Source organism: Aptenodytes forsteri, unplaced genomic scaffold (assembly GCF_000699145.1).
Source record: "Aptenodytes forsteri isolate BGI_AS27 unplaced genomic scaffold, ASM69914v1 Scaffold582, whole genome shotgun sequence".
NCBI lineage: Eukaryota > Metazoa > Chordata > Aves > Sphenisciformes > Spheniscidae > Aptenodytes > Aptenodytes forsteri.
The window spans coordinates 661531-666530 of NW_008795675.1; the positions used below are offsets into that span (position 1 = coordinate 661531).

The 5000-nt window shown below is 39.5% G+C and overlaps 1 protein-coding gene across 1 annotated transcript in view; it reads left to right on the forward strand.

The window, feature by feature from the left end:
* The window catches only part of EHBP1 (EH domain binding protein 1), a 222839-nt gene that overhangs the window by 193277 nt on the left and 24562 nt on the right, over positions 1–5000 (forward strand).

Sequence of the window (5000 nt, forward strand, 5' to 3'; positions counted from 1 at the left end):
GTGTTATGTTTTGAAATACAGATGAATAGACTTTAAAGTTCAGTACTTTGAAGTGAGCTTGCCACATGCGTCCAAATATTAGGGTGTATTTACTTTCTCATGTGCTCAGGTGGTTTGACTTTTTAAAATAGTTTTACAAAAACACATAACTCAGAAACTGTTTCTGTCCTGGATGAATGCTTGTTTAGTAAGACTTTTACCTGTTACGGTCTTTTGAAGTACTTTTTCAAATGCATTACATGACCTTTAGTTATTTAGCTAGAGAAAATGTGTGTATATTATCCCGCACTTTCTTGTGTACTTTGTTATATTTGTGAAACTTATGTTCTGCACAAAAGAGCCAGTACAATGTTTCACAAGTCTTATATGAATTCTGAATACCACCTCTAGATATATATGGAGTCATCAGCATAGCACTTGGGGATTTTTAAAACTCTAATAACTATGTTATTATTTGATTTATGTCATTTATTCAATTCAATTCAAAAGAGATTTCTTACATTTCTTATGTTTTTTAAGTTCTTGTATTTTGAAGTATGACAAAAGTTGCTGTGTTCTTCGTGTCATACACACAATGAGATGATGTTTCTTTTAAGTATCCTGCATAAAATGGGGAGTCTAGCGCACAGCTAGAGTGGCTTATGCAGCGTAGCTGTAAGGGTTGTAACAGGAATACTAATGAATACCCATCGCTGCTTTTACTGGGGATAAGGGGACAAGTGGTGCAGCCATAATAAAAAAGTTACTTTTATATTCTTGACCATTTCCTGAGCATTCAGGATTTAACTTAAAACAAATTATTTGACAAGTCCTTGATAAAGATCCTATTTATGTTCGCAGCTTAAAAACACGATTTAGGAGAAAATGTGAAAAGTGGAGTTTCTTACCTATAGTTAACTTTATAGCCTTGAAAGCAGGGATTCTCAAACTTCTCTAACTATGGTTCACATCTTAACAGACAGCCTATCTCATGTACCACCTCCCCTGCCAATCAATATCCCATTTGTCATCAGACAACATCCCTGTGGCAGCGACTGCAATTGCTTACATGGAAAAGTAGTATTAGGAGGGTTTGTTTGGTTTTTTTTTTTAACAGTCCTTAATGTGATATGGTAGTGGAAAAAAATCTGAACATCTCTTTTTGCTATGCCTTTAAAACACTGTTGTGTCAGCTCTGTTTCTGTGCCCCATGTGCAGTCCCCTTCCACCGGCTCCTCATCTGCCTCGCTTTCCTGCAGGCTCTTCTCCTGCCTGCTCCTTCTTTCTCCCTCTCTGGTACCTACTGCAGTTGCTTCAGAGGATCTGCTGTATCTCATCTCATTAGCGTCTCTCTTTGTCAGGATGGCACTTGTTTTTCTTCCCTACCTCTCTTCAGGAAATAATTCCTAATACAGACAGATAAGCAGCTTGTGCCTCCGTCTTAGTCCCAGCTTCTTCTGTAAGGGTCTGGGCTGCTTCGCCCGAGTGTCTGACTGTCTGAGAGACAAATCTGGAAACAAAAAAGATGAGTCAACACCATATGACCTGCCAGCTTGCCACAGACCACCAAGTGGTCTGTAAAGCCAAGTTTGAAGGAAGAAAGTAACCACAGCCTGATAGCTAGAAAAGCCCTGAAGGGCTGTTGATGATGATCTCGGAGTTTTGCAAATACTCCCCTAGGTGTTGGTACATACCAGAAAGATGAGAAACGTGAAATGCTGCCAGCTCTCAGAGGTGTGCTAAAAAGCTTTTGATATTTGGGGTTTCTGCAAATGCAGGCTTTAAGAACCAGGAGGTCACGTGGGCAAGCGTAGCTGAAAGATCCTGAAAACACAACATGAAGGACAAGAACCACAAATGAATTGGTTTTATAATTAATATAAATTCTTTTTTAAGCACATCTCTCTCTTAATTTTGTACTGCTTGGGGTTGTAATACTGGAGAGCCTCAGGCAAGTAAGAGTCTCTGCTGACCTTATTCCTCAACAGCTGAAGCAGGGTGCCGTGTTCGTACAACTGTATGGGGAAGGGCTTACACTGAGTTGTCCTAATGAATGTTTGCAGGATGATTGTCCCCATCAGAGTAGGAGCACATTTTATACTGGGATTTCCAGCTTTGTTTCCACGTGTGCCAAAACCATACAAGATAAATGAAACAACTGGGAGACTCACATCATGACTCAGTCATTGCCTTGAAATTAAATTCAAAAAGAAGGTAGCATGGTCTGCTCATCCCCATTGTGTCTGCTGGGGACTGGACCATCTTTTCCTTCTCCACTGTGCTTGGCCCTGTTCTTTATTAGACTTTTACTAGAAAGAAAGCTCTCTCTCTTCCTTCTCATCCTCCTCCAGCATAAAACTGGGGGTGTTTTTTTTCCAGTAGGGAGACTCTTTGCCACCTGGCAGCTCTTCATCCTCTGAGTTTGAGAGTCCTTTTGGTTGCTCAGCCAGGAGGGATTGTTTCAGGCTGCAGCTTGAATATCTATTCTGGCTACATTCATTTCACAGGAAAAGACTTTGTCTCCTGCTCCAATGTATCAAGGCATTAAAACAGGTAGGAATTTCCTTACTACAGGCTAGTGGTAGGACCAGAAAGATACAGTGACTAAACCCTGGGCAATGCAGGCTTTGGTAAGTGTGGAAGAATTCATAGCTTTCACTGAAAGGGAAGCAGCTGTAAGTATAGACAATGTATGTTCTTGGTTAGATTCCAGGTCATGGCACTGTTTGATTTCGTTAGACACTCCGCTTACTTTTTAGTGAAAGTTTCTGACACTTACAATCGCAAATAAAAGTTTGAAAATGCCACCCTAGTTTTACTAGGGCGACAGTGGCTGTGGGTAGCTGCAAGGAGTGGATCTTGGAGGTTCTCCGTGCCCAATTCCCTTTGTACTGTGGACCAGGAGGAGAGGAGTCCCAGACATGATGCTCTCTAGTCCAATCCCTAGGACACAACCTGGGTTGTGGAGGGATCCCTTCCACTGCTGCCCTTGCGTTTTCTGCCTTGCATTAGGAAAAGGGCATCTAATGGAAACAGGGCTGTAGGAGGAGAGCCCAGGTCCTGATCTGCACGTTCATTGACATTTTCCGGCCCTGCAAGAAAGCCTTTTTGGCTGGGGAAGTCGAGTTTCTGGCTCTTGGCCAAAGGGGAGCTGATATTTTCAAAGTTCGTCAGCCAGGCAAAGAGTTTGGAACTGGCTGAAGCTTTGCATTTCCAGTGCCAGCAGCTCATTATTTGACTAGAAACACTTTTCTAAGATGTGTGAAAAAATAAAAGTTATTAAAATTCCCGGGTTGCTGATTTCCATTTGAATCTGAATAGTCACACTTTTATTAATATCCAGTAATTTATGTCACTGGTGGCGTAACCTCAGTCCTTGGTCTTTGCACTTAAAATGAAAATGTAATCTCACCTTGTTCCAGTGCAATGTAGTTTACTGGTACATTGCAAAACTGTGAGGGGAATCAGTGCTTCAGTGCCTTGAACTCTGTAGAATAAGCTGATGGCACGTTTGCTATCACTGTCTGGATATATGTAAGAGTTACCTGTGTAGAAGGGGTTTTGCAACATAGACCATATGAAATACACCGTCGCAAAAAATTCGGTGGGTGCAAGTGTTTATAGAGAAAACATGGTGCAGAGGTTCAAGTAAGAGGAATGAGTTGTATGACTGAGTATAAAAATCATATAATCTAATATCATTGATTTCCCTTCTTCCTCCATTATAATGGCTTGACATTAAACGATGACAGGGGTAGGATTATCTCGCTTTCTTCAGGATTGTACTTACCCATGTTGTGCCTAACCTGTTATGGATAAAATAGTTTTGTCTCTACTTCTGACAGTGTCTTTCTCCATTGTGAATTCTTCTGTCATTGTATTTTAAGGTGTCTATCATCTTGATATCCAAGTGCCAATTAAAATACAGAATTATCGCATAATACAATTAAAATAAAAAACAAAGAAGCCTAGTTTACAAATCTCTAAGCTAAATTTAGCTCTTTTTCGGTCACTATTTCTTCAGTAATTGCAAAAAAAAACTATTTAGAAAAAAAATTGCAGCTATCTGATATTTTGTTATCTGACCACAGGGTATGAAGTGGTTTTAATTGTTTTTCTGATTAACTGCAAGCTCCCAAATTCAAGTAGAAGCATATTTATATTTTCCATATGAGATCCTGTACCTTACCAATGTGTGAGCATGTTTGTGGTACTGTATAAGGATTAATGAAATAAAAAAAACCCCTCTGCTGCTGCTGATTGACCACTGATGGTAAATGTAATTGAATTAGCAGTGCACTAAAATAAATGTAGACAAAATAAATATAGACAAGAAAATCTGGTGAAAGCTTCTGTAATGTTTTAGATTAATAGGCATACAGAATTCTTCACATTTTTTATTACGTTGTCCCTAGATGAATTCAAAGTAATTGGGGTGGTTAATTTTATTTACACAGAGCCGTTCACAGCGCATTAAATAATAGAGATAATTGAACAAGAATTGTCAAGTGTGTACTGATATCAGACATATTACAGAAGGGAATGTGCATAAAACTTCATTTCTATGCAGCCATTGTTTATGGTAATTAAGTACACAGATTTATCCCTTGGTTGCCTTCCAAGCTTATGGCAACTGCTATTGTTGTGCTCCATTAATATGTAATCAGGAAATAGTTTAATTTTCTAATCTGCAGTTTGAGAATTCACTTTCTAACAACTCTTAATTACTGCATTGCCCTAATGATGCTCATGGTTAGGAAAACTGAACCAATAAACTCCGTGGAAGAAGCCAGAGGGGATTATACTTCCAGAGGTGGTGCTTACTTAATAAACTTGTTATGCCTTCACCAGAGGGAGCTCAGTGTCCTTCAAAAGCAACTAATTTTATATTTCAGAGTTGTACATACCCACGGTGCAAAGAGTTAATGTGCAGTGTGCAGCAGGGGTGGCTGTAAATTTGATTTGCTAGAGAACCAGATAAGCGATACTATCACCGTTTTGGTATTTTTCCTACTGTATAC